Source organism: Octopus sinensis, linkage group LG14, assembly GCF_006345805.1.
Source record: "Octopus sinensis linkage group LG14, ASM634580v1, whole genome shotgun sequence".
NCBI classification, from domain to species: domain Eukaryota; kingdom Metazoa; phylum Mollusca; class Cephalopoda; order Octopoda; family Octopodidae; genus Octopus; species Octopus sinensis.
This window is the reverse complement of record NC_043010.1, coordinates 68334336-68347832: the sequence shown is the minus strand read 5'-3', so window position 1 is coordinate 68347832 and position 13497 is coordinate 68334336. Positions and strand designations below refer to the sequence as shown.

General features: G+C 31.2%; 1 long non-coding RNA gene across 2 annotated transcripts in view; it reads left to right on the top strand.

Annotated features, from left to right (window-relative positions):
* The window catches only part of LOC118766042, a 50321-nt gene extending 38731 nt beyond the window's left edge, over positions 1-11590 (top strand). For both annotated transcript variants that reach the window (XR_005001967.1, XR_005001968.1), the window contains one exon: positions 11343-11590. This is a non-coding gene — a long non-coding RNA (uncharacterized LOC118766042). The remainder of the gene's footprint in view (positions 1-11342) is intronic.
* The last annotated feature ends 1907 nt before the right edge of the window (positions 11591-13497 follow it).

The window sequence follows — 13497 nt, the reverse complement described above, 5'->3', positions numbered from 1 at the left end:
TTAATTCAAATAGAAAGCACTTAGACCCCACGCAAGCGAAGAAATCGACTGTTCTGTGGCACAATGAGTCGCCTTTGTGCTTTTTAGTAGTTATGACGTAGATTAAAGACGATTTGGTTACTATTTCTAGCAGTTCGAGAGACCACGTAAAGGTCTCGACTTCGTTGTCTCGTCCCTGTGTGTGTGAGCAGTCCATGGAGACAGAAAATCGTAACTTCTGGTATATCAGCAATGGAGGATACTGGTTGGCTAAAATTACATACACCCGCACACTGGCGGTGTATATGTACGTAAAATGACAAAGAACATCCATGAAATAGTGCTATTTCATGTCTTCTGCAATAGCAGCTTTTAAGATGTTTTTTTTTTATATGATATTATAGGTATACGATTTCCCTAAAGTAGATCGAAATATGATGAGGAAAAGCGGCATGGCATGCTATAAAATGTGTCTATAATTACAAGTCATAAAGTGTAGAACATGTATGATTTAGAGTTGAGATATATTGTCACCGATATCACACAGATTATCTGATAACGAAAATAGAGTGATCGTCATGTGATACTCAACGACACGTATGGTTGAGAAATACAAGATCATGTTCTTAGTAAGCCTATGTTTGTGTGTTTGTATGCAAGTGTGTGTTTGTGTGTGTGTGTGTATGTGTTCTCCTGATGGCCTTCAGTTATATTGAAGTGATTTCTCTTTCGTTTCTTCCGTAAAGACAAAATTTCCACTGATTACAAGATCCACTTGTTGCCGGCGTCCACGCGGTTTGTAGAAGTTTCGGAATGCTGTAGTGAATGGCGTACTCTCTCGCTTTTATTTCTTTCAGTTCGAGAGTTGAGGTCGTCCCGGGTCACCACTACTACTGTAGCTACACCTTCATTAATCTTCCTTTAATAGTTGGCATTTGGTAAATGAAGGATCGTTTATTGCTACGTTCTAAGTTGAAACTCCGCCGAGGTCGACTTTGTCTTTCATCCTTTCGGGGTCGATAAATCGAGTACCAGTTGAGTACTGGGGCCGATATGATCGATTTTCCCTCTTCCCCACAAAATTCAGGTCTTGTGCCTATAGTAGAGAGGATTATTTATTATTATTATTATTATTATTATTAATAATATCAAGGCGGCGTGCTGGCAGAATTGTTAGCGCGCCGGGCAAAAGGCTTAGAGGTATTTCGCCCGTCGCTACGTTCTGAGTTCAAATTCCGCCAAGGTCGACTTTGCTTTTCATCTTTTCGGGGTCGATAAATTAAGGACCAGTAGAGTACTGGGGGTCGTTGTGATCGACTGCTCCCCCTCCCCCAAAAATTCAGGCCTTGTTCCTATAGTAGAAAGGATTTAGTGACTGAAGGACTTTGATGCTGTTGCATTTATTCGCGTTTCCTGCCGTGAAATTGGTTCATCTTGAACTCTTGGCAGTAGATCCACTTCTGTTTTGAAGACATCTACATCCATCCTATGTAGGTCTTCCAAGTCCTTAAGGAGGAGATTGAAAAACTGTGAACCTCTGAATCATAAGCTATTGCAGTACCTAATTTTGTATTTTGATCGCCAGGCTAGGATTTTTGGCACTGTAAAGGTACTTTGTTCTGAATGCATGTAGATATTAATTGAAGTATATGCATAGGTTCCTGGACGGTGAATACGTCTACTCGTTTATAGGTTGTCTTATCCCTATTCTGTGGAGGCGCAATGGCCCAGTGGTTAGGGCAGCGGACTCGCGGTCATAGGATCGCGGTTTCGATTCCCAGGCCGGGCGTTGTGAGTGTTTATTGAGCGAAAACACCTAAAGCTCCACGAGGCTCCGGCAGGGGATGGTGGTGATCCCTGCTGTACTCTTTCACCACAACTTTCTCTCACTCTTACTGCCTGTTTCTGTCGTACCTGTATTCCAAAGGGCCGGCCTTGTCACTCTCTGTGTCACGCTGAATATCCCCGAGAACTACGTTAAGGGTGCACGTGTCTGTGGAGTGCTCAGCCACTTACACGTTAATTTCACGAGCAGGCTGTTCCGTTGATTTGGATCAACCGGAACCCTCGTCGTCGTAACCGACGGAGTGCTTCCATATCCCTATTCTGCCCCTTGACTGGGATTTTTTCTATATTTTATTGAGGAGACAGATCTTTCCCAGATCAATTCTTTGTAAGGCACGGATTTCATTTCTATTATCTTTTGTCTTCTATTTCTTTCAGTCATTGGACTGCGGCCATGCTGGAGCTACCCATTGAAGACTTTAATCGGCCCCAGTATTTATTTTTAAACGCCATACTTACTTTATATTAATCTTTAGCCGACTCAGAAAGTGACGGAGACATCAACAAACCAACACTGGGTGTCAAGCGATGGCAAGGGATAAACACAAAGAAACATACATATATAGCTAAAAATTTACAGACACACGTAATTTAATCTTTTAGGCCAAACTGAAACAGCTGTAAGAGAATATGTTGGGTTTTTGCAGATAAACAATTATATAAATGCTATATCTCCATTTTCTAAATTTTCCTTTTATATATATATATATATATATATATATATATATATATATATATATACATTCGCCATGTTGCCCTGGGGAATTATTTTCATTCTCGCTCTGTTTATTTCCTCTTAATCCTTTCTGTTGAAGAGCGTAGGCTCGAAATGTAAAAGACTTTTTCATTTGCCCGAGCGTCAAACTATTACTCTTGCTTGTTACTCATACACTTATCTTCGTCGTTTGTTTTTCTATAAATTTTCACTATATATATATATATATATATATATACGCCCATCTCTTACACGGATACCAACATGAATCTCCTAGATCCATTTTTTCTCCTATATTCCTTTACAAGTTACTTGTATTATGTTTTTCTTTCTTCCCAGCACTGAAGATACGTTGATATTTAATTAAACTTAATTCAGTCATGAATTCATATTATTATACCTCTGTACGAAACGATCGTCTGCAAGAATTAAACTCCTTATATATTTTAACAACTTGTCTCCTCCATTTTTAACAAAATTGATGTGATTTATGGAACTTCACTGCATAAATTCTCCATTCATTATATATATATATATAAATTAGAAACGGAAACAAAATGATAAATTGAATAATTGAATCAATAAATGACAAATTCAGTCCAATTTCATTATTTCTATATACACAAATGACTTATTCATTCATAACAATTTTCTTTATATAGGTAATAAACCAGTAATACTTTGGATATATAACATCTCTTAGGTGGTTATTTAATACCCAAATGAATTTTTACTTATATATATCTATTATATATATCTATTATATAAAATCCGTTCTGTCTATCTGCGTGTGTGTCTTCTATGATCTCGGGCATCCTCCATCCGATTGCGCTCAAATTTGATATGTAGATACCGCCGGTATCAGGGCGTGTATAAGTCTTGAAAAAATTACAAAAATCGATTCCAGGTGAGAATGCGATTGATAAAGCTCTTTTTGTCCTGCTTTTCAACCTGTACTAGACTGCACCTTCCATTTTTTGTTGTTTTTGTACTGCTTAAAGGCATGTTTCTTTCCTGGCAAGCTTACTGTTTAAACCATTTTTGTGTTCTCCCAGTCAACAGCCTTTTCATTACTGGTACTTTAAACTCTAAGGTTGCATATTTGTGTGAATAAAATCGTTTTTCTTTGGAATAGAAAAAAGTCTATCATTATTCCTTCTTTTGCTGGTGTCTCAAATTTAGGTTAAATCAGTGTTTCTCAAAGGGGAGGCCTATGGGACGGTCGGAGAAGTTGTCTTGAGAAAATTTGGTTTAAATGTTTGACAACTCAGCACCGTCCATTGGACGGGGGGCGTTTTGCTCGTGTATATATATATATATATATATATATCAGGTGGCTTTCTTTCAGTTACCGTAAAAAAAATCCACTGACGAGGGTTTAGTCAGCCTAGGGTTATAGAAAACACTCGCCCGAGGTGTCATGCAGCGGAACTGAACCCAGAACCATGTGGCTGGGAAGCAAACTTCTTACTACGCAGTTACTCTGTTACTTGTTTCAGTCATGTGACTGTGGCCATGCTGGAGCACCGCCTTCAGTCAAGCAAATCGACCCCAGGACTTATTCCTTGTAAGTCTAGTACTTATTCTATCGGTCTCATTTGCCGAACCGCTAAGTTACGGGGACGTAAACACACCAGCATCGGTTGTCAAGCGATGTTGGGGAGACAACCCAGGCACACACATACACACACACACACACATTAATATACATATATACGACGGGCTTCTTTCAGTTTCCGTCCACCAAATCCACTCACAAGGCTTTGGTCGGTCCGAGGCTATAGTAGAAGACACTTGCCCAAAGTGCCACGCAGTTGGACTGAACCCGGAACCATGTGGTTGGTAAGCAAGCTTCTTACCATACAGACACTCCTACACCTAATTAAAATTCATAATGGGAAATTTTTGAACCTGAATTAGTATTGCTGACTGTTAATGATTAGTCGAATATAGCAATTAACCCGATTACCTCAATTTCAAGTGGCGCTGAATCTTTTCTCACCTTTCTTGTGTTGCTCTCTCCGCTTTTTTGTTAATCCATAGGTTTTCGTTAATCTGCTTTTTGATTTTGAATTTATTACGTATCTTTTCTCCTTACTTCCAATCTTGTTCTGCCACAATTTTATCTTGGTATCGGCTTGTGCATGACCAAGATCTCTTCGTCATGTGATGAGTAAAAAGGGATTGGAGAAATGAGCGATGACCGGAAAGATTGGTGGGAAAAGGAGTAGAAGAAGGAGAGGGATGACTTGGATGTTAAGCTTGACGAACTGGTTGGAAGAGACATTAAACACCAGGAAGGGGAACTATCACAGAAAACAAAGGACAGAGAATTGTGGAAGGATATTTTCTTGAGACAGCATTCACCCGGGCTGAGTTGAGCTGGCTTCATTCATCCTCAATGCTGCATCTCTTACAAACGCCGACCAAGCCTGGCGATTTGAGACTAACAACCTCGTGATCTCCAACCACTCCCTATTCCAGCGGCGAACGACGTAGACATGGGGGCCTAGGTTGGGTTCCAGATCAGCCTTGACCGTCATCAGCCAGGTTTTTCGTTGTCCACCACATCGCTTTCGCCAACCCTGAAGGGAATTGAGGCAATTGCTTCGTAGATGAATTCTCCTGGTTGACGACGGAGGGCATGACTCAGCCAACGCAAACATATCGTTAGGTAGGTGATTTTACACTGGTGTCGCACCGAATTGTTGGAGACAAAGTGATGATGCCATCGGACACGAAAGATGCGGAGTAGACAGGGGTGATCGATGGATACTAGTCGCTTAATATCTTCTACCCTCCTCGGCTATCACTCGCTGCCGTAAAGGATATCATCACCTGTATCCTACATTTTGGACATGGACCTAAAGGAAGACCAAACATGTACGATTTTCTAATACCATTTCAATGATAATTAAATATTGGGTTGTCCGGAAAGTTCGTGCCGATTATAGTAGCTTACCTTTCAACTTATTTTAGAACATGGTTGAGTCCATAAAATAAGATTTGACTACACCTCCATTTAGAGCACAGTTTAAGCTATATTTTCGTGGAAGAAGGTTTATCTTCCTATAACCTGTGTTAATTCTGTAACCCTTTAAAATGGATGATAAGAAAGTTCATTTTCGGCACTTGATGCTTTGGGAACCAGACAAAAATTGCTGCAGCTCGGCTGGGATGTGTCACCCCACCCTCCATATTCCCCAGATATTGCTCCTTTGGATTTCCACTCATTCAAGTCTCTGCAGACTAGTCTTAATGGTAAAAATTTCAATTCCTTGGATGACGTAAAAAGATACCTTGATGAATTATTTGCCATGAAACCACCTCAATTCTGGGAAGAGGATATTTTCAAGTTAAAGGAAAGATGGAGACGCATTGTGCAACAAAATGGTTCATACTTGGTTGATTAAAAATATAATGGTAAGTATTTATTGATCTTTTTCTTTCCTTTAAATATCGGCACGAACTTTCCGGACAACCCAATATGTTCGCAAACTCTAATTCGACTTTTGAAAACCGCTTGAAAGAAAAATTATGTTGCCTCATGATAGAAAAGAAGAACGTTTGCTTTCTCCTTGGAGAATGGACTCAATGTGAGCAATAGACTACCACTTCATGTTTCATGGATCATATCTGGAGGGAAAACAGTTGGTAGATGTCAATTTGTAAATTGGGGTCATCGTATGCTAAATTTACACGAAATGTGTTTTCTTCATAAAGTTTATGTAAAAGTTAAAGGAATTCCACAAACTTTCACGACTCTTATTTTTTACAACCCAGTCTCTGAATTCATATTATTATATCTCTGTACGAAACGATCGTCTGCAACTATTAAACTTCTTATATATTTTAACAACTTAGCTCCTCCATTTTTTAACAAAATTGATAGGATTTATGGAACTTCACTCCATAAATTCTCCATACATTGTATATATAAATTAGAAATGGAAACAAAATAATAAAAGTCTGTACTTAGAACTCCATTGCTATTATTGGTAGTAGTTCGCATTTCGCTGGCTTTAAGAACTATAGATGATATAGGGTCATCCTAATTTCCAGCGCAAGCCGCTTGGGTCAAAATAGCATAGAAACAATCCTGGGTTTACCTCGATTTCAAACATGTGCTTATTTGTAGCGAAAATTCCACTCCCCAAGGGACAGAGTCTTTAAACCAGAAAATCATTCGGTTACACACATAAACATCCTCATTATTCCTGCATATATTGTTACCAGTTGTCATATATGAATACAATAGTTCAGATTGGGTTAAAATCCGAAAATATAAATAAATAAACAGGAAAAAATCAAACACAAATAATTTTCGACATTTAGAGCAAATATTTTGGAGAACAGATTTCATACGACTTCTGAAGAAAGACGTTTCTTTAAACAATGGATTGATTGAAAGAACGGACATCAGTTTATTATTGGTACTTATTTTATTGACGCCAAAAATGAAATAAAGTCGCATCAAAAGGAATTTTTTTTTTTAAACTAGCTTGGTATAACAAACTAGGTACTGCATAGAAATTACTCCCGCTGTTTTTAAAAGTTTCAGCTATTTCTAATATCATCCGATATGCTAAATAATAATAATAATAATAATGTTTGAAGACATTTTATTTTATTTTCTCGAATTTTCTTTTTATTTATTTTTTTTGTTTCTGTTTGCTTCTGACGTTTTTTTTTTTGCTTTTTTGTTCTCTGTGTTTTTCTCTTCTTTTGTCTTTTTTTTTTATAAAAAAAAAACGTATTATACGCACGAATCTATCTACAGCATATTCAGCAGTTTAATAAACTGAATAGAAATTGTAAAATAAAACAATGTGCAAGCTAATTTCTACAAGTTACTTTCCCGTTGATATAAAAATATGCAAATACAATATTTTTGATTCATATTGTTTTTTCTTCACTAAAAACAAATGTAAATTTTGTATGTATTTTACCCTCAAAGTAATTGCAAACATAAAAAAAAACATCGTATGGGTTGTAGTTGTTTTATCACAGTGTGGCATCGACTTTCTAAAATTCAAATTAGATTAATAATTTCAAATGGATGAGTTAGTTTTCTTGTATTTATTTATTTTTTTTGTATATTATATATTTTTTTTAATTTCCGTCCAACATTTAGTCAAAAGAACAAAATACATTTACCATCTGAATTAATTAAAAAAATGCATATATATATATATATATATATATATATATATATATATTATATTGCGAATTTTTTATTTTAGACATACGTACAGCTATATAGGCTTATCTCAATCAAATTATAGAACCTTATACATTTACAAATCACACTTTATGTAATTAAGTAAAAAAAGGTCAACAACAAGGTCAATAAAACATACAAAAAATTAAACACAAAGAAAACATCACACATTCAGTTAACATTTCCAATGTTACATACTCAAACTATCGCAATTATATACATGTATATATATATACATATACAATGAAATATATCTTATATAATACATATACATACATATATATGTATATATAATACATATACATTATATATACATATCTATATATATATATGTATATATATATAATATAATACATATATATTATATATGTGTGCGTATATGTTTATATAATACATTATATATATATATATATATATCTCATATAAGGCATATACATTGTATATAACAAATGTACATGTTATACATATTATGTATATATAAGCAGTAAAATTTTTAAAACAAAACTTGATGTTTATATTTTTATTGTTTTCACATAGAAAAACAAAAACAAATGGCTAATAATAACTATATATATATATGAACATGTATATATACATATATACAGACATATACATATATGTACGTATACATATATACATATGTATGTATGTATGCATACATACATATTGTACAGGCACAAACAACAGTTACAAGTACATAAATATACCTCTGTAGCTTTTTAAATCATTTGTCATAAATGTATATAAATATTTAGGTTTTTTCTTCTTGCATTTGCTACTAAACTAAGTGAAGAAAAGCAAAATATACAGTTTAACAAGATATCGCTATTTCAACGTCTGCTTTATATACACAAACATACATACATATATATATATACATATATATATACATATATATATATATATATACATATATATATACATACATATATACATACATATATATAATATACATATATACATACATATAGATATATATAATATATACATACATATATATATATATCCACTATATACATACATATATAGATATATACATATATATTATATACAATATAATATACATATATATATATATACATAATATATATATACTATACATATATATATATACTATATATATACCTATATATATATACATATATATATACATATATATACATATATATACATAATATATACATATATTATATATACATATATATATACATATATATATATATAACATATATATATACATATTATATATATACATATATATATACATACAGTATACATACATTATATAATATATACATATATACATACATATATAATATATATACATATATACATACATATATATATACATACATATATATAACATACATATATACATACATATATACATGCATATATATATATACATACATATATATATACATACATATATACGTATATATACATGTATATATATACATATATATATATATACATATTATATACATGTATATATACATATATATATACATGTATATATATAACATATATATATATACATATATATATATATATTTGCATACGTGTGTGTGTATGCGTGTATTTCCAAAACAGCTAATCTCAAATTCACACACACACAAAAACATACTCATACACACATATGCATACCTACGTATATAAGAATCCTACATAAGTTGGATATATATATATATATATATATATGCCAACGAGCGCGCGCACATACACACACATGCACACACACACATATATATATATGTCATTGCCAATAAAATGCTACCTCAGTGCACATATGTGAGCGTGTGTATAATTAACAATTTGAGGGGGGGGAGAGGGGTAATTTTGGTATAAATTATTTATAGCATTACTTTTATTTTGACATCACCTACACTTTCATATTAACATTACATATATGTGCACATATATATATATATATGCATATATATGTGCGTACGTCTATAAATATGTATGTCTGTATATATATATATATATGTATATATATATGTATATATATATATATGTATATATATATGTATATATATGAACATATATATGCACATATATATATGTATATATATATATATATATGTGCACATATATATGTATATATATATGCATATATATATATGTATATATATATGTATGTATATGTATATATATATATATGTATATGTATATATGTGTATATATATATGTAACGTATACACACGTTATTGTTTGTTCATTAAACATGTTAACACCGAATTGTTTTCTTGGTACTTCATTAATTTAAATATTCCAAAAAAAAAAAAAAAAAATACTGAAGAAATCATTTGTGTGGCTTTTTAATTATTTCGCTTTTTTTCCTCTTTTTTTTATTGTCTTTTAACACATGATAAAATTCCACTTTTCTTGTGTTTGCCTGTGTTAGCATTATTCCATGACAAGCAAGTATAACCTTTTACTTTCGTATTTTAGTTTTTCCGTTGCTTTTTTTTTTATTATTTTTGTTATTATTTTTAACTTCATCAGTACTTTATAATTTCATTCTAAATTTCGGACTTTTTTGCGTTGTTATTATTTTATATTTATTTTTACACATTTCTTTTCTTTTCTTTTTTTGTTTCATTTTATTCAATTCCATTTAAATTCCGACATTATTCATTCATCTTTGAATGGATCGCGACATGTGGTTAATACTATTATTATTATTATTATTATTATTATTATTATTAATCTTCCTAAAAGGTACAGAAGTCAAAATTCCTTTGGCAGAAAAAAATGGGAAATAGCCGAATTTCTTTTACTGACTGTAATATTTTTTACTTGTTTTTAGAATAATACATGTTTGAATAAATAAGTTGCTTTATAACCGACAGTCATATCCGTGTTACTATCCTTATTACATTCTTTTAGATTGCGGTTGATGTTGATGTTAATATAGAGGAAGTTGTTCGGTATTGTAGTTTATATATATAGGTATATATATATATATATATATATATATATATATATATATTATATATACAATGGCTAATCGATTTGGCATAATATCGAATAATATTTCGAAAAGAATTAATATCAGAAGTCCCTCATTTAAAGGAACAAACAATGATATATTTGACAGAAAAAAAAAATAATAGTAATAATGATTATAATAATAATAATAATAATAATAATAATATTTTCTACTGTAGGCACAAAGCCTGAAATTTTTTGGGGGAAGTGGGATGGTCGAATACACCGACCCCGGTGCGCAATAACTCGTAATTGCTTCAATGACTCCGATATGATGACAGGCCAAGTCTTCCTCGGAGGGATAAAAGTCAAAGTTGCCCTCGGTGGGATTTGAACTCAAATAATAGTAGCAGTAATAATAATGATGGTAATAATAGTAGTAGGTAATAATAATAATAATAATAATAATAATAATAATAATAATAATAATAATAATAATAATGGTGCTTTAGTTTTGAGAGGTTTCTCCTGCAATATTTTGAATAGAGATAAAATTATTAAAAAATATACTTGGGAGTTGGTGTCATTATTTGTAATAACCATTATATATATAACGATCGAAATATTGATTTTTGTTTTCTTTTTCAGAGCTCCTTATGGAATTAGCTCATTTCCAAAACTTGGGAGACGGAAAACAACAAAAGCTATCCCTTCGTATTTGCTTACAGAGAGGAGAAAAAAACACATAAGCAAGTGCACATATATACCTGGGTATATAATGCTTCAGAGAAAGAGTGATAGAGGTATCATCTCCAGGAACAGTGTAATTCCTATAGTCATAAGAGGGGAAAAGTCTGCAATGAACGCATTTTAAAAACTTTTCTGGATCATGCACAGATATGGTAGAGATATATTTATTATTTAAATAATAATTTTTTAATTGATTAAAACTACGTGAATTTTGCGCCAGGCTGTTTATTAGCTGAGACATGCATTGACGAACACACAACAACATACATGTATACAATAATTTTTTTGCATATAAAAATGGCATCCTACAGTATTTAGAAATACACTGTTCAAAAATATATCAATAATAATTTAATAAATAAATTATGATTTCATATATATATACACATATTCATATATACTATATATATTTATATGCATATGCATATATATATAAATACACATATTCATATATATATATATATACACACATATTCATATATATATATATATATACACATATTCATATATATATATACACATATTCATATATATATATATATACACATATTCATATATATATATATATACACATATTCATATATATATATATATATACACATATTCATATATATATATATACACATATTCATATACTATATTATACACATATTCATATATATATATATACACATATTCATATATATATAATATATATATATATATATATATATATATATAGATACATATTATATATATACACATATTCATATAATTATATATATATATACATATACACATCCATATATATATGATTATATATATATGTATATAAATCGTTATGCGTATATATATATATATATCGTAGTGTGTGTATATATATATCATTATGCATATATATATAATATATATCATATATATATAATTATCTGTATGTATTTATGTATATTATATATACACGCACACATATATGTATATGCACATACACCTTTATATATGTAAAAACACAGAGGCATCTAATTGTATATATGTGTGCGCGCGCGTGTGTGTGTATATATGTACGTATCAATAAAATTTACGTATGCTTGAAGTAGTTCTCAACACTTGAGACTGCTCTGTACGTATCTGCCTATATTTAAATACAATACACGCATACATACACTTAAGGGCGTGAACATAAACATACACATATCTACATACACATACATATCCTGCCATGTATGTATCTTCAATAACAACAATATCAATAATTATTATTATTATAAATTCTAGCTTTTAAAGAATATGAATTGACAAGAATTTTGTTTTTTAAAGTGATAATTATAAATATTCAAGTGATAGACCCATTTTATAAAACAAAATAAATGTATAAATGCGAAAGGGAGGTACAATATAAAGATTGGAAAATCAGAGGAATTATAATGATCAGATAAAATAATTGATCTGTATCAGTAAAAGATTACTGGAATATAAATGTAACAGGCTTCGTTCGCAGAGTCAAAATAACTCGCGTGTGTGTGTATATATATACATATATATATATATATATATATATATATATATATATATATATATATATATATAATAATTTTTACAAGGAAATGTTGACAGTTACATCGAAGTTTCAGTTTAGTAGACAGTAAAATGCAGGTTACTTTACCGAAACTTTGAAACAACTGTAAACTTTTAGCTTGTGAAACATAAGGTAAATATATTTTGGAGCTGAAAGATATTGAGTGACCCTCGAATTTAACGTTTGACTGCACACATACACACAAACATACATAGTATTATCATTACTGATACAAAACTATATTAATGTCACGTTATAGCCTTACCAGTTGATTTCGTATCAAAGATGGAGAACGAATTCAGCCAAACATCAGCCGTTTCTGAGGATTGATGGAGTGTGTTCTCCAACTCTGAAATGAAATCGCTTGTTTCTTTGGCTATTGTGAGACTATAATATATTATTGAATTTATAATAATAATAACAATAATAATAACAACAACAACAACACATACGCATATATGTATGCATATAGATATATATACATTCATATATAGGTACATA